The sequence below is a fragment of the Schistocerca serialis genome, chromosome 3 (genome assembly GCF_023864345.2).
Source record: "Schistocerca serialis cubense isolate TAMUIC-IGC-003099 chromosome 3, iqSchSeri2.2, whole genome shotgun sequence".
Taxonomy (NCBI): domain Eukaryota; kingdom Metazoa; phylum Arthropoda; class Insecta; order Orthoptera; family Acrididae; genus Schistocerca; species Schistocerca serialis.
The window spans coordinates 843,855,773-843,878,859 of record NC_064640.1 but is presented as its reverse complement, the minus strand read 5'-3'; the positions used below and the strand labels follow the sequence as shown (position 1 = coordinate 843,878,859).

Here is a 23,087-nt window from a genome sequence, read left to right as displayed (position 1 = left end):
AACTTTAATAGGGATCACCTTGAACATCACATTTTTCGCTGTCAATTAGCTGTTCTGATCGTAATTTTGCTTATGTTACGGGACTGTTTCAGAAAAACGGTTGCGTAACACTTACTTAGTTTCTATTGTTTATTTAATTTTACGTCTTAGTTTAGTTCACATTTTAATTACTGGTGATTATTTTCGAATGTATTTATTCAATTTCAGACAATTACCTAAGGAATTCTCATGTGGTAAATGAAATGATGTCATAGTATAACATTTATATATTTCGTGCTGGTCCCAACAGTTAAAATTTGACCATTCTGTTACCTTGATGGTATTAACTGCTGTACAATTTATTTGTTTTAGATTTCCGTGTCAAACTTCTCCATGATGTACAATATTCTAGTACACTGTGTTCATCTTTAGCTCATATTTGTAAGGTGAGTATTTTGCATCCAATAACAAATCCTACATATTTGGTTGTTGGCATATACAATTATGAACGTTGGCGATTGGAGGAGTTTCTGTAACTGAATGTCGCTACTGTTAGCACAACGAAATGTCATCCTGTACTGGGGAGAAATGTCTTGTAGATATCTGCCTCTGAATCGTGAAATTTCTAGTGCATTTATCTTCACAGATTAGTATTTAAACATTTGCGTCTGCAATATAAATTAGCAGCCAGAGCAGCATCAAATAGTTTAGTCACTCAAAGTCGACGAAGACCTCTAACAGTGTACGCTAGAAACTAAGAAGCTGTTTTGTTTCTCAGTTTGCACATGAGTTTCGTACAAGCTGTATGCGTTTGTGCTCCCGTACAAGGGCAGCGAAAAGAGAAAGAAAACCGCAGAAAAATTTGAACTTATGGAATAATATTTCAAAGAGCTTTTGGCGGCAAATTTATTAATTGTTTGGTAGCTTAAAGAAATACTCTTGTTTTTTTTATTGTTTTCTAATGCGTGTCGAAAGTTTTCATAACATGTTGATACTCGTATTAACGAGATTTTCTATTGTAACAACTAAATTGTCTATTCGTCAACAGAATAAAATATCCGTAGAGATATCACATAACAGAAAAAGTTCTAACCCAAAAACAAAACATTTAAAAACTAAATATGGACCTCACAAACAAATAAGCAGCAGAAACTAAAAAGTAATAAAAAGATGTTACACACTGGTAACTGTGACACACTGTTAACTGATTTTGAAAAAAGAGCATGTATAAACGTAAATACAAAAACACCCAAACTATATGGGCAACCAAAGGTACATAAAAATTTAATAACGAAAAGTACCTTAGTAAACTCTATTGATAGTCCCACATACCAGATTAGTAAAAAGCTAAACTACTGGCTCAAAAAATACTACAGTTCACAATCAAAAATTCAAGAGCTCTAGCAAATAAAATAAAAGACATAAAAATTCCACAGAATAGTAAATTTGTTTCCTTTGACATTACTAATTTATATATAAGAATTCCAATCCAAGAAACAATAACCATCACAGAAGAGAGCTTACTACAATATGGAAAGCTACCTATGACAGGAATACAGGAAATCATGAACCTACTAAAACTGGTTCTAAAACAAAATTCCTTCGGATTTAACAATGACATATACACCCAGGAAGATGGTGTTGTTGTGGGATGTAGCACTGCAGGAACCATTGCTGACATCTTCCTAAACACTTTAGAGGTGAAATTCTTCAATCCAACTAACCCACTAACAAGGAAAATAGTATACTATTTTCGGTACGTTGATGAAACTCTGCTACTAATAGAGGGATCCAATACTGGCCTAGCACAGTTACGTAAAACGCCGAATGAACAAAGCAGAAAAATCAAATTCACGATGGAACCTGAAACAAATAAAGCTCTAAACTGTTGGACCTGACAATCAAAAATAGTAACAATCAGCACAGATTTGAAATACACCGAAAACACACAACATCAGACAACGTTATTAACGCAAACTCTTGCCACCCGAAAGTACACAAATATACATACTTTAACGCAATGATTAACAGACTAATCAATGTATCTTTAGAACATACAGCCATGCAAAAAGAACTGGCTGTCCTTACTTACGTAGCTCAACAAAATAAATTTGATGTAAGTATAGTGAGAAAACTATATGGCAAACGCCATGAACCTAAATCCATTAAGATCCATAGCGATATATAATTAACGGAAGAAATATCCACAAAACAGCGATCGAGGTGGCGCAATGGTTAGCACACTGGACTCGCATTCGGGAGGAGGAGAGTTCAAACCCACGTCCCGCCATCCTGATAGGTTTTCCGTGATTTTCATAAATCGCTTAAGGCAAATTTCGAGATGGTTTCTTTGAAAGGGCACGACCGACTTCCTTCCCCATCCGATGGGACCGATGACCTTGCTGTTTGATCCCCATCCCCAAATCAACCAACCAATCAACCCACAAAACAAAAGTTCGAATAAATACTGCAAACTTACACAGGGCAAATATCCAATGAACTCAATAGATTACTGAAGAATGGTTCAAATGGCTCTGAGCACTATGGGACTTAACTTCTGAGGTCACCAGTCCCCTAGAACTTAGAACTACTTAAACCTAACTAACCTAAGCACAGCACACACATCCATGCCCGGGGCAGGATTCGAACCTGCGACCGTAGCGGTCGCGCGGTTCCAGACTGTAGCGCCTAGAACCGCTCGGCCACCCCTGCCGGCTTACTAAAGAAGATAGCAGTTAAATTCGCGTACAGAACCAGATATAGCCTCTATACACTAATCTATTCCGAAAAAACAATACCATCATTACACACACAAGCAGGCATATATAAAATAAATTGTATAAACAGTGCTAATTTCTATACAGGACAGTCAGACAGAAGCTTTGAAATTAGGTACAGAGAACACACAAGAATTACCGATACAAACCATTCGAACTTCTTCAACCATTTAAAAAACAGAAAAGCATAAAGCTGATTACATAACAAACGCAATGAAAATCTTACAGGTAATTCCAAAGGGATTTAAAATGAACGTTTTAAAAGAAATCGGGATCTATATACACTCACGGACAGACTGTGGTAATATATTAAACGAACAAACGGACCTAAAGCAGAAAATTTTTCTAGATATCTTGATTCAGATTAGTCGTAATAAAATAAAAACACAGATATATATATATATATATATATATATATATATATATATATATATATATATATACGTTAAAAAAACGCAACAAAGATTATAATACCACGCCACAGATAATTACGATTCATAGACAATCGTATCTGTCAAAACCACAACAGCATATACAAGTGATAAAAGAGCTAGCTTATATTTGTGACAACAGCAATTAATAGAGATAATTAAATTAAATATTAAAAAATTTGGTTGCAGTTGGTAACGCCCTATGCAGCAATAACATTATAAAACAGAGACAGCATCACGGTGCAATATGGAAGTATGTACTAGCACACAGTAAAAGAAAATTGTTATTAGTTACAATGTCACAATTTTTAACATAGCATATTTGGTTGCAGATAGCTTGAAGATGGCGATAACGCCGAAATAGGCATATTCCTAATGTAAAAGTCTAGCAATTAACAATTGTAGCAGCATTCTGGTGCATTACCTTATTTTTTATTGGTTACTTGTAACTGTTTAATGTTCTTGTGATAATTTGTCACTAAATAGGGAGTTATTAAACATGTCCATGTTAAACGTCAGTACAATTACTGCATTCGTTTTGTGCGAGGATTTATAATAAATAGTACAACTCATAATAACGTTGACTTTCATTACATACGTGTCTCACCTGGTTACAAAATTTTATTACAGTGTCACTATTGCACCAACCTTTTGAAGTCTGTAGGACCATAATTTAGCGTTAGTTGAAAATCCTTGCGTAACAAATGATAGTTTACAGTCTTCATTGGGCATCTACATACTGATACAGGGTCAGTACCTAATGGCATGGGCAGTGGGGTAGTACAATATATATGAACAACATCTCTTTAACAAATCTTTCAGTATCCAGTATAACCTCTTGCACCTACAAAGCACTCTTTCAGTTTTGTATAAAGACGATATTAGGGTTGCCAAATGTCTTTTTGGGATATTTTGCATCACATTACTTCCATCTCTAAACGCAGCTAATCAACATATGTTTGTTGTAATATACATGAAGTCAGACGCCATCGCATCATGATCCGTATAGAGTCAGTGCAAGGCGCTGGAGTTGACAGATTTGTTGGAGAGAGCATAGTGTATTGCGATAACTAATGTACTCGACACCAAGCTCGCAAATGACTACTAAGGCCAATTTTGTTCTCATCACTGAACTAAGCTCTGTGCCATTCAACGCAACAATTGCTTCTAATGTGACAACGTTGGGAGCGACAGGAAGGCTAGCGAGTGACATCCTGGTTTATACCGCAGCCTTCAGAGAAGAGTCCTTACTACACCTAGCTGACAATCTAGGTGCAACACTGCTCCTAATTTCTGCTGCGGTTAACAGAGTAATGGATTATTCTCTGTTGTGGCGGTCCAGGCGTGATCTGTAAGTACTCATCTTCAGAAATCAGGACGACAAGCATGTGCACTTCCCTTGGATCATAGGCTCTTTCACTGATCACAGTTCATGCATCATCAGCAATGTACATGATAAGCGTTTGGCAGGGCTATCCAGCCTCTCTCAACTCCACAGTACCATCTCGCAGAAGCTAAATTCATTGAACAACTTGTTGCTGTGAATAATGTTTACTAAAACACTGCGGTTATCGATATAACCAGACATTCTCCGATTAATATGAAAACCATCATTAAAAATGTGTTGCATGTTACGCTATGCGATCAAAAATATCCGGACACCCCCCAAAACATACGTTTTCATATTAGGTGCATTGTGCTGCCACCTACTGCCAGGTACTCCATATCACCGACCTCGAACGTGGTCAGGTGATTGGGTGTCACTTGTGTCATACGTCTGTTCGCGAGAATTCCTAAACATCTCTACGTCTACTGTTTCCGATGAAATAGTGAAGTGGATACGTGAAGGGACACATAGAGCACAAAAGCGTACAGGCCGACCTCGCCTGTTCAGAATGGTTCAAATGGATCTGAGCACTATGGGACTTAACTTCTGAGGTCATCAGTCCCCTTGACCTTAGAACTACTTAAACCTAACTTAGAACTACTTAAACCTAAGGACATCACACACATCCATGCCTGAGGCAGGATTCGAACCTGCGACAGTAGCGGTTGCGCAGTTCCAGACTGTAGCGTCTATAACCGCTCGGCCACCCCGGCCGGCACCACGCCTATTGACTGACAGTGACCGCCGACCGTTGAAGAGGGTCGTAATGTGTAATAGGCAGACATCTATCTAGACCATCACACAGGAATTGCAGACTGCATCAGAATCCACTTCAAGTACAATGACAGTTAGGCATGAGGTGAGAAAACTTGGATTTCATGGGTGAGCGGATGCTCATAAGACACACATCACGCCAGGAAATGCCAAACGACGCCTCGCTTTGTGTAAGAAGCGTAAACATTGGACGATTGAACAGTGGAAAATCGTTGTGTGGACTGACGAATCACGGTACACAGTGTGGCGATCCGATGGCAGGGAGTGGGTATGGCGAATGCCCGATGAACGTCATCCACCGGCGTGTGTACTGCCAACAGTAAAATTCGGAGGCGTTGGTGTTATGGTGTGATCGTGTTTTTCATGGAGACGGCTTGCACCCCTTGTTGTTTTACGTGGCACTATCACAGCACAGGCTTACATTGATGTTTTAAGCGGCTTCTTGCTTCTCACTGTTGAAGAGCAATTCGGGGATGGCGATTGCATCTTTCAACACGATCGAGCACCTGTTCATAATGCACGAAAAGTGGCGCAGTGGTTACACGACAATAAGATCCCTGTAATGGACTGACCTGCACAGAGTCCTGACCTGAATCCTATAGAACACCCTTCGGATGTTTTGGAACGCCGACTTCGTGCCAGGCTTCACCGACCGACATCGATACCTCTCCTCAGTGCAGCACTCCGTGAAGAATGGGCTGCTCTTCCCCAAGAAACCTTCTAGCATCTGATTGCACGTATGCCTCTGAGAGTGGAAGCTGTCATCAAGGCTATGGGTGGGCCAACATCATACTGAATTCCAGCACTACCGATGGAGGGCGCCCCAAACTTGTACGTCATATTCAGCCAGGTGTCCGGATACTTTTGATCACGTAGTGTATGTATCACTACATGAGTTGTAAGTCGCTGGCACAGTGCAAGGACTCTCTACGCACTGTTCTCGTCTGGTTGGGTTGTCGCATCTCCAGTTGGGCAAAATACCCGCGAGTAGTAAACTGGAGACAGAGCCCTGCTGTCCAATCAGGAGGCTAGGCCCCCGAGTTTCGATAGTGCCATATGGGTAATCAGCCATTTTTATTTTCACCATTACCTCCGCTTGGAACTGTGGGGACACCGTCCATTTCATTCTGTTCGTTGATTGTTTTATAAAGTATAGCTATTTATGTAGTGAATTTTCTACACTGCAGCGTATGAAAGTCTTGGTGAGAGTATTGCATGCGTTTGCTGCATTTGCACAGTTACATTTATATGATTTTCCAGCTTTGCATATGCGTTTCGTTGTGAACAAGGTTAGGTCGTTGTCTAGCACACGTCTTTGTCTAATATATCAAGTATCTAGTTTTGTTTGAGCCAACGGTGTATATTGGTCCCTTTCAGTTGTACTTTCTTTCTTGTTAAGTAATATTATCGGATGGTAGGAATATAAGGGATTCTTCACTTGTTCCGTTGTCATAATACGTGTTCCTTGGAGGACATCTGTAACTATATTACTGCATTTTATTACTTGTTTACTAAGTAATAACACAAGTCTGTTTCAATTTTTCATTTAATCAAAATTTGATTAATGTATTCCGAAGTCATTTATAAATTTAAAATGATGTTACACTCAATTTCTTTCTGTATTGTTTTTTCATCCCATTCCACTGATCCCACACGTGGAGGTGGAGGACTGTCAGTGGTTACAATTCGCAATCTCCGCTCTTCAGCCAAACGATGTGACAAATTTAAAAAGATATTAAAACTTTTACACGGAATTAACGTGAACGTTTTCACAAAATAAAATACCGACAGTTCGTTGTGTTGATTAAAAGATAAAAGGCTGATATGTGGATTATTTGAGATATTTACGCTGTTGAATGAAGTGATGAGTTTATTTAAATTGTCAGGGGTAGACGTATAATGGGATTTGTAGGTTTGTCAATACTACGTAAAATAGGTTTTATTTGGGTGGATGTTTGGTCGAGGGCGTTGAGAAGATGATGAGGAATGAGGTTCCAAACCAAGCCTTAGGATGTTGATGGAGATGAGTAGTGAGAACATGAACCCTGACAAGGAGATAAGGAGTGGGTCTTGCTAGCTCTGATAGGATGCGTGTATATCAGGGTGGATTTCAAGGTCAGATAAGGGGAGATGATTAAAGTTCCGTTGGGAGGATGTAGAGAGTGTGGAGGTGTATTGTCGGAGGTATATGTGATATAGTCGCAGCAGAGTATCAGGATTAGAGAGCGGGGGAGAAACTAGAGGGTGGTTAGTACCAAGTTTGAGTGTGTTTGGTATCAAGTTTGTGGGTGTGTTGTGTTGTGATCTTCTGTCCAGAGACTGGTTTGATGCGGCCCTCCATGCTACTCTATCCTGCACAAGCTTCTTCATCTCCAAGTAACTATTACAACATACATCGTTTTGAATCTGCTTTGTGTATTCATATCTTGGTCTCCTCCTACGATTTTTACCCTTCACGCTACCCTCCGAAACCAAAGTGGTGATCCCTTGATGCCTCAGAACATGTTCTACCAACCGATTCCTTCTTCTAGTCAAGTTGTGCCACAAATTCCTCTTCTCTCCAATTGTATTCAGTACCTCCTTATTAGTTACGTGATCTACCCATCTAATCTTCAGTGTTCTTCTGTAGCACCATATTTCAAAAGCTTCTATTCTCTTCATGTCTAAACTAGTTATCGTCCATGTTTCACTTCCGTATATGGCTATACTCCATACAAATACTTTCAGAAACGACTTCCTGACATTTATATCTATACTCGATGTTAACAAATTTCTCTTCTTTAAAAACACTTTCCTTGTCATAGCCAGTCTACATTTTATATCCTCTCTACTTCGACCATCATCAGTAATTTTGCTCCCCAAATAGCAAAAGTCATCTACTGTTTTAGGTGTCTCATTTCCTAATCTAATTCCCACACCATCACCTGATTTAATTAGACTGCATTCCATTATTCTCCTTTTGATTTTGTAGATGTTCACCTTAATCCTCCTTTCAAGACACTCTCCATTCCATTCAACTGCTCTTCCAGGTCCTTTGCTGTCTCTGACAGAATTACAATGTCATCGGCGGATCTCAAAGTTTTTGTTTCTTCTCCCTGGATTTTAATTCCTATTCCATATTTTTCTTTTGTTTCCATTACTGCTTGATCAATATACAGATTGAATAACATCGGAGATGCGATACAACCCTGTCTCACTTCCTTCCCAACCACTGCTTCCCTTTCATGCCTCCCGACTCTTATAACTGCCATCTGGTTTCTGTACAAACTGTAAATAGCATTTCGCTCCATGTACTTGATCCCTGTCACCTTCAGAATTTGAAAGAGAGTATTCCAACCAACATTGTCAAAAGCCTTCTCGAAGTCTACAAATGCTAGAAACGTAGGTTTGCCTTTCCTTATTCTATCTTCTAAGAAAAGTCGTTGGGTCAGTATTGCCTCACGTGTTCCAACATTTCTATGGAATCCAAACTGATCTTCCCCGAGATCGGCTTCTACCAGTTCTTCCATTCGTCTGTACAGAATTCGGTAATTTTCACACCTGTCTACACCTGCTTTCTTTGGAATTGGAATTGTTATATTCTTCTTGAAGTCTGAGGGTATTTTGCCTGTCTTATACATCTTGCTGACCAGATGGTAGAGTTATGTCATGGCCGGCTCTCATAAGGCTATCAGTAGCTCTAATGGAATGTTGGCTACTCCTGGGGCCTTGTTTCGACTTAGGTCTTTCAGTGCTGTGTCAAATTCTTCATGCAGTATCATATATCCATCTTCATCTTCGTCCTCTTCCATTTCCATAATATTGTCCTCAGGTACATCGCCCTTGTACAGACTTTCTATATACGCCTTCCACCTTTCTGCTTTCACTTCTTTGCTCAGAACTTGTTCTCCATCTGAGCTCTTGATATTCATGCAGGTGGTGCTCTTTTCTCCGAAGGTCTCTTTAATTTTCCTGTAGGCAGTATCTACCTTACCCCTAGTGAGGCATGCCTCTACATCCTTATATTTGTCCGCTAGCCATCCCTGTTCAGCCATTTTGCACTTTTTGTCGACCTCATGTTTGGGACGTTTGTATTCCTTTTTGCCTACTTCATTTACTGCATTTTCATATTTTCTCCTTTCATAAGTTAAGTTCAATATCTGTTTTGTTACCCAAGGATTTCTACTAGCCCTTGTCTTTTTACCTACTTGATCCTCTGCTGCCTTCACTACTTCATCCCTCAAAGCTACCCATTCTTCTTCTACTGTATTTCATTACCGCATTCCTGTCAATCATTCCCTAATGCTCGCCCTGAAGCTCTTTACATCCTCTGGTTCTTTCAGTTTATCCAGATCCTATCTTCTTAAATTCCCACCTTTTCGCAGTTTCTTCAGTTTTAATCTACAGGTCATGACCAATAGATTGTGGTCAGAGTCCACACCTGCCCCTGGAAATGTCTTACAGTTTAAAACCTGGTTCCTAAATCTCTGTTCTTACCATTATATGATCTATCTGAAACCTTTCAGTGCCTCTAGGCCTCTTCCACGTATACAACTTTCTTTCATGATTTTTAAACCAAGTGTTAGCTATGATTAAGTTATGCTTCGTGCAAAATTCTACCAGGTGTATTCGTTTTTCATTGCTTATCCCCATTCCTTCTCTTCCTTTTCCTACTATCGAATTCCGGTCTCCCATTACTATTAAATTTTCGTCTCCCTTCACTATCTGAATAATTTATTTGATCTCATCATACATTTCTTCAATCTCTTCGTCGTCTGCGGAGCTAGTTGGCATACAAACTTGTACTACTGTGGTAGGCGTGGGCTCCGTGCCAACTTGGCTATAATAACGTGGTAACGTAGGATATTCGTAGTTGTTCAGTACGGAAGCGGTGGGTGCGGAGTTTTATAAATTGATAGAAGATTGACGCAGGAGGGGTAAATTGTAAAATCACACAGAAAATGATGTGAGGAAGGCGAAAAAATGACTTCGTTTTATTAGTAAAACACTTAGAAGATGCAACAGATCAACTAACGAAGCTGCCTACGCTAAGCTTGCCCGTCCTCTTCTAGAGAACTGCTGCGCAGTATGGGATCCTTAACAGATAGGATTGAAGGAAGACAAAAAATGGTTCTAATGGCTCTGAGCACTATGGGACTTAACTGCAGTGGTCATCAGTCTCCTAGAACTTAGAACTACTGAAACCTAACTAACCTAAGGACATCACACACATCCATGCCCGAGGCAGGTTTCGAACCTGCGGTCGTAGCGGTCGCGCGGTTCCAGACCGTAGCGCCTAGAACCGCTCGGCCACTCCGGCCGGCGAAGGAAGACATCGAGAAAGTTTACAGAAGGGCATCTTGTGTTTAATTACTGTGAAATAGGGGAGAGAGTGTCACGGATACTGTATTTGAATTGGGCTGGCAATCATTAAACCAAATGCGTTTCACGTTGTGACGAGATCATTTTACGAAATTTCAGTTACGGATCTTCTCCTCTGAATTCGAAAATATTGTGTTGACGTCAACCTACATAGTGAGAAATGATCATCCTATTGAAAGAAGAGAAATAAGAGTTTGTGCGGCAAGATTTAAGGTAAATGTTCATTTTTCCTGCGCGCTGTTGGAGAACGGAACGGCAGAGAAATAGTCCGAAGATTGTTCGATGAACCATCTGCCAGACACTTGAATGTGAGTTGCAGAGTAGTCACGTAGATATAGATGGAAAAGCGGATCCGAAATTCTAGGCGGAGTGCGTGGCATTCTAGGATCTGTAGGGTATGACAGAAATTGGAGGAGCGAAATGCTTGCTATATTTGTATGGCAGAGGATAGGTTGCAATCTCCATGTTCCGTCGTCTAGTAATTTTAGTATACTGTGGGCTTTCTGTTGAAAGCTTATTAGATGTGGTTTCTGTGGTATCGTCCAGACATCACGGTGTCACGCCAAAGATGGGCAGTGCGAACCAACACTACAGATTTAGCAAGGTCGTGCTGCAATCCGCAACAACCAGCGGGTTTCGAGAGGGTGCGTATCTGGATGAAGTATCGAATATATCACTTGCCCCTACTTATACCTCCCGAGATCACGAATGTAAAATTAGAGAGATTCGAGCGCGCGCGGAGGCTTTCCGGCAGTCGTTCTTCCCGCGAACCATACGCGACTGGAACAGGAAAGGGAGGTAATGACAGTGGCGCGTAAAGTGCTTTCCATCACACACCGTTGGGTGGCTTGCGGAGTATAAATGTAGATGTAGATGTAGATGGCACACCAGAAGATACGCCCTCGCTCTCAGCATGGGAGCGCCCTCGCAGTGGGGCCAGTGTAGAGCTGAGCATTGCCCAGTTCGAAACGTCAGCTACAGCAATCAACACCATCATGTAGGACAGTGGCAGCTGCTAAAGCTTCTGATAAACTTGTTCTTTAGTAAAGGTTGAACGTTGTACTTCAAGAGAACAATTTGTTAATTAGCGCATCAAGTGAAACTTTGATGGTCAACATTTGTAAAATATCCAGTACTCCTGCAGCAAAGAAGTGTGTGAAAGTTAAGAAAATCTTTTATTCATTACTATAATAAGGCGAACTAATACACTCCTGGAAATGGAAAAAAGAACACATTGACACCGGTGTGTCAGACCCACCATACTTGCTCCGGACAATGCGAGAGGGCTGTACAAGCAATGATCACACGCACGGCACAGCGGACACACCAGGAACCGCGGTGTTGGCCGTCGAATGGCGCTAGCTGCGCAGCATTTGTGCACCGCCGCCGTCAGTGTCAGCCAGTTTGCCGTGGCATACGGAGCTTCATCGCAGTCTTTAACACTGGTAGCATGCCGCGACAGCGTGGACGTGAACCGTATGTGCAGTTGACGGACTTTGAGCTAGGGCGTATAGTGGGCATGCGGGAGGCCGGGTGGATGTACCGCCGAATTGCTCAACACGTGGGGCGTGAGGTCTCCACAGTACATCGATGTTGTCGCCAGTGGTCGGCGGAAGGTGCACGTGCCCGTCGACCTGGGACCGGACCGCAGCGACGCACGGATGCACGCCAAGACCGTAGGATCCTACGCAGTGCCGTAGGGGACCGCACCGCCACTTCCCAGCAAATTAGGGACACTGTTGCTCCTGGGGTATCGGCGAGGACCATTCGCAACCGTCTCCATGAAGCTGGGCTACGGTCTCGCACACCGTTAGGCCGTCTTCCGCTCACGCCCCAACATCGTGCAGCCCGCCTCCAGTGGTGTCGCGACAGGCGTGAATGGAGGGACGAATGGAGACGTGTCGTCTTCAGCGATGAGATTCGCTTCTGCCTTGGTGCCAATGATGGTCGTACGCGTGTTTGCCGCCGTGCAGGTGAGCGCCACAATCAGGACTACATACGACCAAGGCACACAGGGCCAACACCCGGCATCATGGTGTGGGGAGCGATCTCCTACACTGGCCGTACACCACTGGTGATCGTCGAGGGGACACTGAATAGTGCACGGTACATCCAAACCGTCATCGAACCCATCGTTCTACCATTCCTAGACCGGCAAGCGAACTTGCTGTTCCAACAGGACAATGCACGTCCGCATGTATCCCGTGCCACCCAACGTGCTCTAGAAGGTCAACTACCCTGGCCAGCAAGATCTCCGGATCTGTCCCCCATTGAGCATGTTTGGGACTGGATGAAGCGTCTTCTCACGCGGTCTGCACGTCCAGCACGAACGCTGGTCCAACTGAGGCGCCAGGTGGAAATGGCATGGCAAGCCGTTCCACAGGACTACATCCAGCATCTCTACGATCGTCTCCATGGGAGAATAGCAGCCTGCATTGCTGCGAAAGGTGGATATACACTGTACTAGTGCCGACATTGTGCATGCTCTGTTGCCTGTGTCTATGTGCCTTGGTTCTGTCAGTGTGATCATGTGATGTATCTGACCCCAGGAATGTGTCAATAAAGTTTCCCCTTCCTGGGACAATGAATTCACGGTGTTCTTATTTCAATTTCCAGGAGTGTATTTCATGGGTTACAGTTCCTGTGCGCCGTCTTACCGAGCAACCAAAAAAACCACAGTTATGGCTGGCCTAAGTAGTTTTGTCTGGTCGCAACAGTTTTCATGTTAGTTGCGTTACTAAAAGATATTTGAGTGTGTTAGTTAACTGTATACGACGGTCATAAATGGCAAATTAAAAATTTTGGGGGCGGAATCTGCTAGTGGTTCGTCCTGTAATTATTGCTTGGATTTTAGTAGGGTATAGTCTTAGGAGCCATTGGTTGCACGAGCAGGTGAATTTATGTTGAGATGGATCTGAAGGGAGAGTTACGATTTGTGGTGAAAAGGGCAGAGGGCTAGGAATGCATGCCATCGACATACTGGAGGAGAAGTGAAGGAGAAGATAGCTTTGGCATATCGGTGGTACATTAGCCGTACAAGAGTGGAGACAGCAAGGAACCTTGGGGATGGAAGATACGGGAGTTGATGCTTTTGACGGTGACATACGATGGGCTGTTGAATACAAAGTGTGAGGTAGATGTCATTAATTGGAAGTCCATAGATGTGGAGCTCAAAGAGAAGGTTGGGGTGTCATATATTGTCATATACCTTCCTGAAATCAAGGGATACAAAAATGGCGTATTTACGGTTTTTGGGATGAACAATATACACTACTGGCTATTAAAATTGCTACACCGCGATGATGACGTGCTACAAACGCGAAATTTAACCGACAGGAAGAAGATGCTGTGATATGCAAATGATTAGCTTTTCAGAGCATTCACACAAGGTTGGCGCCGGTGGCGACACCTACACCGTGCTGACATGAGGAAAGTTTCCAACCGATTTCTCATACACAAACAGCAGTTGACCGCCGTTGCCTGCTGAACCGTTGTTGTGATGCCTCGTGTAAGTAGGAGAAATGCGTACCATCACGTTTCCGACTTTGATATAGGTGGGATTTTAGCCTATCGCGATTGCGGTTTATCGGTTCGCGACATTGCTGCTCGCGTTGGTAGAGATCCAAGAACTGTTAGCAGAATATGGAATCGGTGGATTCGGGAGGGTAATACGGAACGCCGTGCTGGATCCCAAGTGTCTCGTATCACTAGCAGTCGAGATGACAGGCATCTTATCCGCATGGCTGTAACGGATCGTGCAGCCACGTCTCGATCCCTGAGTCAACAAATGGGGACGTTTGCAAGACAACAACCATCTACACGAACAGTTCGACGACGTTTGCAGCAGTACGGAGTATCAGCTCGGAGACCACGGCTGCGGTCACCCTTGATGCTGCATCACAGACAGGAGCGCCTGCGATGGTGTACTCAACGACTGACCTGGGTGCACGAATGGCAAAACGTCATTTTTTCGGATGAATCCAGGTTCTGTTTACAGCATCATGATGGTCGCATCCGTGTTTGGCGACATCGCGGTGAACGCACATTGGAAGCTTGTATTCGTCATCGCCATACTGGCGTATCACCCGGCGTGATGGTATGGGCTGCCATTGGTTACACGTCTCGGTCACCTCTTGTTCGCACTGAGGGCACTTTGAACAGTGGACGTTACATTTCAGATGTGTTACGACCCGTGGTTCTACCCTTCATTCGATACTTGCGAAAGCCTACATTTCAGCAGGATAATGCACGACCGCACGTTGCAGGTCATTTACGGGCCTTTCTGGATACAGAAAATGTTCGATTGCTGCCCTGGCCAGCACATTCTCCAGATCTCTCACCAATTGAAAACGTCTGGTCAATGGTGGCCGAGCAACTGACTTGTGACAATACGCCTGTCACTACTCTTGATGAACTGTGGTGTGGTGTTGAAGTTGCATGGGCAGCTGTACCTGTACACGCCAGCCAAGCTCTGTTTGACTGAATGCCCAGGCGTATCAAGGCCGTTATTACGGCCAGAGGTGGTTGTTCTGGGTAGTGACTTGTCAGGATCTATTGCGTGAAAATGTAATCACATGTCAGTTCTAGTATAATATATTTGTCCAATGAATTCCCGTTTATCATCTGCATTTCTTCTTGGTGTAGCAATTTTAATGGCCAGTAGTGTATTAAGCCTTTGTGGCCCACTTTGGGCGTTATTGCTATCCACCTCCATCATCGTTACCTGAACTCGCCACTATTTTGCGGGAGAAATGGTACGATATTCACTTGAAAACCATAAAGGACCTTTATTTATTAATTCCGAGATCATTGGAAGTTGTTTTGAATTCCAATGGATTTCCTACGCTGTATTAGGTTGGTAATGGTTTTGTTTCTTGTGTTTACATATTTTTGTCCAACCCCTGTAGATGGCCGATTTCAACAGGATCGACGACATCTGCAGTAATGCGCCCAAGGAGGTTAGGAAATGACACCGGGGTGGAATTGCTTTCTGTTCGGGCATGGTGCGGGATAGGGATGATAGAACCCTCGAGGAAGTTAGTAAACCGACGCCACAGCTGGAGTTCAACGTGAGTTCAGCTATGGATGTTGACAGTGCAAAAAATGTTGGTCGCATATGTATCGTCTCTATGGGTGAAGATAACGTAAGGGATGGCACGATGGCGTCGGATATATATAGTGTCTTAAAAAAGTATTCCATGTGTAGAGTGTTGGTAGTATGGACCAAAACAAGACCAAAATGTCCACTAAAAATGGACTCTAAAATGAATAGCTTAGGACCTATCAGCTCTTATTCCCGTTCGCCACTGTGAAACACATCTCTTCCAATGCAAGCTTCTTGATTTCTATATTTAGTATGGTCCGACGCACGAAAACAAAATCCGATAGTTATTATGACCTCCATAATGCATGCCTTAACAGCTGTGAACAGCAGAAGCGACGTGTTTCACAAAAGCGAACAGTGATAACTGTTGTTCTTAGTGAGGCAAACGACAATACACGGCTGTTTGACTGACGCCATTACGTCAGAGTTTCATTCTTTGGCATGTTGTATTGCAGTTTCCTCGCTTATAGCGCAGAACATTGCCTCAGAATAGAAGTTACGTAGCGGCTCAGCGCGAGCGGCGGCAGAGCGTGTCCTCTTAAGATTTTAACGCCAGTTCGTTTTTAATGACCTCTTTGACAATAGGCTGTTAGCAGATAATAACAGAATGAAAGTTCTGTCATTTGTTACTCATAAAAGGGAGAAGCCATGCATGATGCTCGACGCCTCTGCTCATATTCCGCAAGGCTGCTTCTAACATTCTGCGTGCTGTCTGTTTGTTTTATATCGTGTCTCCCTACCACTTTCGCGCAACGACGCTCTGAGCGTGTTTTTTAGGGAATTGACTAGTTTGAACCTGGGACCTGTTGCTGGTAAGGAGACGTCAGACCACACATGACATGTAGTTTTCAGAAGAGTTCAGTGAGACTAGCGCTGATATAACCAAATACTTAATGATTTTATCATCAGCTCCATTGCACTCCCTGTAAAAGAATCTTAATACTAACTAAATTTAGTGGAAGGGGTTCAAGGCTTTCCTATTTTTAGTTAGCTGGTAAAATAACATCGAAAAAGCAGTTACGTTTACCATTGGAAATTTTATTCTACTCACAAAACATTGTTTATAAATTGCACTATTGATAAAAGGAAATGTTTTAATACAGGATGGTAAAAACCAACTGCGTTCAACAAAAATGTGAACGAATATTCCCTGAATGGGTTTCCAAGTTCTACAATGGATCGAAGGATGACCTATGGCATATCACATCTATAATCTAGGTTTAAATTAAGTCTCACAAAAGAGAAAACTATCAAAATGGTCTACAGTGACCCTCAGTTATCTTTAATTACTTATATAACTTATCGTAAATTACAGTGGTTGATGTGGCTTCTCAATAACTATATAACAGAAAAATCATCGCGTTTCAGATTTTTACTTCAAGTGGCAAATGTGAACACCATGAGCTTTAATTGGCGATCGACACTAGTATTACGCAAAAAAAGGGGGTGTAACAGATGAGACTTCTGCAGTTCTGAGTGAAGCTTTGTGCGCTGTTATGTGGCATCGCGTGCGTTCATTACCTTGTCGGCATTCGTCAGGAGGCGGCGGACAGCGCAGCTCCGCTCACCTCGCCGTCTCGGAAGCAACTCTCTCCTAACTTCTCCTTACTACAATTTACCGAAGTTGGTTTAAAAAAAACTATCTGGCTGTGTTTTCATCTGACCAGTCAGGGTCTCCATGTTAACCTTAAGCTCCACCTACAAAAATTCTTTCTATCCAATGAGAAACGTTATACTTTCCATGGTGGGGCATTGTTTTTAAAGTTTGCAACGTAACAGAGACGCGAAAAGTCTCGCGCTAAAACTTGCAGCTGGTGTGGTCCTTTTAGCGTTATCGTAAGATCTATACTGTTCTTCTGGAGGGCTCTATCTTTTAACATGGGCTGGAGGGGGTGGTCCTGACGTAACAGAGACGCGAAAAAGTCTCACGCTAAAACTTGCGGGTGGTGTGGTCCTAGCAGTTAGCTGGTGACGTGGGTGTCCGTCCGTCCCTTATCGTAGGGCCTTCCAGCTTAACACGATTCTACTCTCGGCTTCTGTTCTCGTTTCTCCCCTCGGAACTGCGTCTGTCTCACGGTGGGAAGGTATGATATGCATTTAGGCATTCTTGTGTTAGTCTGTGGTATTCCATTTGCTCACTCGTTACTCGTATTACTTTGGTTAATTTAATGTCACGATTTATTCGGAGCTATGTGACATACTACTGGATTTGCTTATCATGTCAGGGTTTTCATGGAAGGTGTTGGAATTGCCTGACACCTTACAAGCTTACAAAACGAAGGAATGTGGGTTCTTTCAAAAATTATATTTCACAGCGAAAATTTGTCAAGAGAATGAAAAATATTAAATATTGGCAAGTGTAACTGTATTATAATAACATAGCAAATCAACTATATTGTAGGATGTAGACGAAACAGGATAATGTTTCAACAGATAACAATTTTAAAGCACTTTACAAAAGAGATGGAAAGTGGACATCTCGGAGGAAACGGAAATATTCATCCATGGAAAAATGTGGAAAAACGAGATTCTAAATGAAATTACAGGTTTTCAGAACTCACATTTCTTCAACAGTTTCAATTCAATACTATTCAAATAGGAAACACATGACACTTAAGTATGTACATGATTATGTGTTCCAGTAGCAAGTCGTTATAATTCCTTAAAATAGTTTTTACTCTGTCACGAATATGAGGCATGAGAAATATGAGCGGTGTACCCAGTAGTGCTTGGAAGTCAGTTCTTCAGCATACGTGTTTCCCCGACGGTATGGTCACGATAGTTTTGCGCCTTTTGAACGGCGCGACCTCAAAAACCATGTACAACGGTCGCCTCACGCTGCCCCTGATCATAGCCGATATGTCCGGCAAGGCTGCCCCCTTTCCACAATTTTATGTGCTTTCGCTTTGGAACCATTGCTGCAGGGACTGCGCCAACGTTTGGAAGGTATGAGGTTGCGCGGGCACCGTTTCTGTTGCGTGGCCTATACAGACGACCTAATCCTTAATCTGTGCAGTGAGAATGAAGTTCAAGCAACTCTGACATGGGTGGAGAATTAAGGTGAAGCATCGGACAGCTCCCTCAACATGTCCAAATGCAGGGTGTTGCTCATTGGTAAAGGCCGACCAGAGAGAAGCGTCACCCCCTTTAGGTCGGTATTACACTATCAAATTTCTTTGTCAAAGATTTGATCAAAGATGTGATCCAATATTCCGTCAAATATATTTGACAAAGATCTTGGACGTAGCGGTAGAAGGGGTATTACACTGTCATCAAATTTTTCGTCAAAGTTCAAGATGGCTGACAACTACAAATTGTTATTAACCGCAGCAGTTGCTTGTACCACAGTTGCACTGTGTGCACATTTGATACAGAAGCGGGGGAAAAAAAGAAAACGTGCCTGGGTGAAGCCGTGGGTTTTACGACGAGACGATAAAAGCATTCAACAGAACTTGTTACGTGAGCTTATAGTGGAGGACGTCAAGCCGTACATCAATTAGTTAAGAATGGATGAACATACATTTCAGTATGTGCTCCGTGAAGTGATTTCTCATATCTCAAAGCACAAAACTCACTTAAGAACTGCTGTATCTGCAGAAGACAGGCTCACTGTAACACTCCGATTCCTTGCTACAGGAGAAAGTTACTCTAGCTTACAGTACAGCACTCGAATTCCACAGCAAATCCTTCAACAGTATCATTTTATTTGCCATGGTAGATGCTTCCTACAAAAATATTTTATGTTGATGTAGGAACTAATGGACGTGTTGGTGGTGCTGGAGTGTTTTCAAAAAGCTAACTACGGGAGTGTTCATTGACCGATCTATTCTCAACATTCCTGAAGGCAGGAATCTTGGGAACATAAACATTACAACTCCAATGGTTGTACTGGCAGATAACGCTTTTCCTCTGAGTTACAACATTATGAAGCCATACCTCTTAAAAGGAATCACAAAGGAAGAAAAGGTTTTCAATTACAGACTGTCACGAGGAAGTAGATTAGTGGAGAGTAGCTTTGGCATTCTTGCAAGTCGTTTCAGGACTTTTCTTACTACCATTAATCTGCCTCCAGAAAAAGTTACCACAATTACACTGGCTGTTTGCACACTGCACAACTTGTTAACTGAGAAAAGGAAGCACTTGTACACTCGTCAGGAAACAGTGTCTGCCGTAGTAGGAGACTGCACTTATCTTGAGACACAAGGCACTGAGGATCTACAGCGAATGGAACCAATAGCTTGCCAAGCTGCTTCTGGACGTCCAGTTCGAGAATACTTTAAGACGTTTTACAATGGTGCTGACTGTGGTGTCACCGTCAGACACCACACTTGCTAGGTGGTAGCTTTAAATCGGCCGCGGTCCATTAGTACATGTCGGACCCGCGTGTCGCCACTGTGTGATCGCAGACCGAGCGCCACCACAAGGCAGGTCTCGAGATACGGACTAGCACTCGCCCCAGTTGTACGGACGACGTAGATAGCGATGCACACTGACGAAGCCTCGCTCATTTGCAGAGCAGATAGTTAGAATAGCGTTCAGCTAAGTCAATGGCTACGACCTAGCAAGGCGCCATTAGTAACATTGCATGTATCTAAAGAGTCTCACTTGTATCGCCACAATCTCCAGATGTACCAAAAGGATGGATTAAAGTTAAGTATTTCAGAAGCTACGTACTTTTCTTTATAGCATTCATTACGTATCCTGTTTCAGACCTCACGCCATCCTGCTTTAGCTTAGCGCGTGCCTTTCGGCTTCCTCTCATTGTGTCTAGCCTGTCTTGTCTAGACACAACACTGACAAAGTGCCCTGGCAAGATAATCACATTTAGTTATGTAAAATGTAAACAAATGTACATACCTCAAACATTTCTTCGAATGTTGGTGTAGCACGTTCACTTCCAATTTCTGTGCTTTCGATATTACAGACGCTCTCGTCCGCCTCTGTGGCCTGGTCGAGGAACTTTAGCATGTAGCACCAGTACACTTGGGAGTGTACGTCGCCTGTGCACTGGCTCCACATTTGCTTTTATGCACCTCCAAAAATAGTAATGAAAATAATGTAAACTACTTGTAGGTTACCTAAACATTATTGTATGCTTGAAGTTGCTGCAGTGAACAAATTAATGTTATCCATTTGTATGGCATGTAAACTTTACTTGCATAAATAAAAAGAAAGAAATATGTCGATACGTACTTTTGCTTTCTCGTGGGAGTAACTTGTGCGAAGGCTATTAGTTTTCTTTTTAATGTCTCAGCCGTGCACCCAGGCAGTATGTCACGGCTAATAACCTCCGCAATAGCCGGCCGGAGTGGCCGAGCGGTTCTAGGCGCTACATTCTGGAACCGCGCGACCGCTACGGTCGCAGGTTCGAATCCTGCCTCGGGCATGGATGTGTGTGATGTCCTTAGGTTAGTTAGGTTTAAGTAGTTCTAAGTTCTAGGGGACTGATGACCTCAGAAGTCCCATAGTGCTCAGAGCCATTTGAACCATTTTGAACCTCCGCAATATTTTTGTACCTCTTCAATCTTCGTAATCTGACATTGTAAAGCGCCTCATCAGCTTCATACATCTCTAATAATTTTGTGGTAGACGCCACACATCAATTGTATTTTCCGGTCATGTTTACAAACACACTAGAGATGACAGAACGCTGCAGCGATGCTAGCCCTCCACGTGAAGGTGTGAGCCCCTCCACGCTTACACAAGCATGGTGACCAGCTCAAAAGGTCTACTGTCACCTCTGCATTGTTAGTATTTAGAATCGAGGAGATTGCAGGAGCGAGGAACTGCGATGTTATCCGTACGTCTGGGTAGGGTTACCCATTAATACGGGCGCATCTGGGTGATAGAAGTGGTCGAAAAAGTTCGACAGAGTCAAGCTTGAAAGAAGAGCGGTTTGAAGGGCAGAGGGAAAAAAGTGCCAAGGCAAGTGACAAGGGAAAAAGGCCTCTGCGACAGTGTCAGGTTGGGTGGTAAGGGCAGTAGCGGTTTCTTGCTATCTGCAACAGATCGTGCAAGGTAAGGTTATGTTAACGGTTGGGTATCATGCATCAGTACCATAGAAGCAATGCCAGATTGTCATGGAATGATCCGTCCCGTCGAGGAGGTGAGCGCTGCTGCTGTCTCCTGGGACAGCTGCTGCTGCGGCTGCTCCTGTAACATAGCCATGTCGTTTTAGGTTTGTCAGTTCGATGGTCCTGAAGGAACTAGCAGTGTGATATGCGTTGGGGGTTTGTTTGTGTGTCGTGTGTGGCTTCCCTGCGATTGCCAGTTCTCATGGCAGAGGCTCAGCTAGCAAGCTAGTCAGTGGCTGAAGTGCAGGGGCTCGCCTCATTGTGTCGTTTGCGTTGTTGCGAAGTTACCATAGATGGCCAGTCCCTAAGGAGTGTCTTCGGGCGCTTGTGTTTCCATCTATGGTTGTGATTGTAGTTGCCCAGGTGTACGATGTGAGGATTGTTCGAGTGACTTGATTTCTTGTACAGTCGTGTGGCGAGTTTTTTGAATACCTCCTGGAGAGTCTCCAGTCGGTATTCTCGGTGAAGGTCCGCTGTCCGTGTGTATCGGGGAGCATTGCTTATGATACGTAATACCTTCTTCTGTATTTCCTGGAGGCGGTCCAGGTGTGTGGATGCTGCGTATCTCCAGACAGGAGCTGCGTATGTCATCAGTGTCATGTATAATGTCCTAGACACCCTCCTATTCAGTTTACTGTTCCTATTGAGCATAGGATAGAGTTGTTTGCGCCTCACGTTTGCCCTGTTGGTCATGTATTGTATGTGGTCCCCCCATGTGAGCTTCCGGTCTAGCCAAACACCGAGGTATCTGACTTTCGCAGCGAAGCGTATTGGGCTTGCGTGTAGTGTTATTGGTCTGCAGATTTGGTGTTTGCGCAGTAATTTCGGCCTGCGAGTGAACAGAACTGCCTCGCACTTGTCGACGTTTACTTTAATACGCCACTTCTCCAACCAAGGCTCGACAGTTCTGAGCCCTCCTCGTGGTAACATATCGCATTGCAGTGAACAGAAGACAAGCGACTTATTTGATCAAATCTACAGCGAGGCCCTAGATTTGATCAAATATTTGACGACATTTGTCAAAGTCCCCTTTACACCATCAAATTTCTTTGACAAAGGTATTTGATAAAGATATTGGACAAAGAAATTTGATAGTGTAATACCGGCCTTAGCGACGCCGCCATCATTCGATGTCTTGGTGTTGAATTCACAGTCCATCTCCATTGCTCAGCGTCTGTTAACGGAAGGCGTTTACTACAG

General features: G+C 43.1%; 1 long non-coding RNA gene across 1 annotated transcript in view; it reads left to right on the top strand.

Moving 5' to 3' along the window:
- Window positions 1–377: 377 nt before the first annotated feature.
- LOC126470923 (uncharacterized) overlaps window positions 378–23,087 on the top strand; it is a 114,970-nt gene continuing 92,260 nt past the window's right edge. Inside the window, exon 1 of the long non-coding RNA XR_007586280.1 lies at window positions 378–425. This is a non-coding gene — a long non-coding RNA (uncharacterized LOC126470923). The remainder of the gene's footprint in view (window positions 426–23,087) is intronic.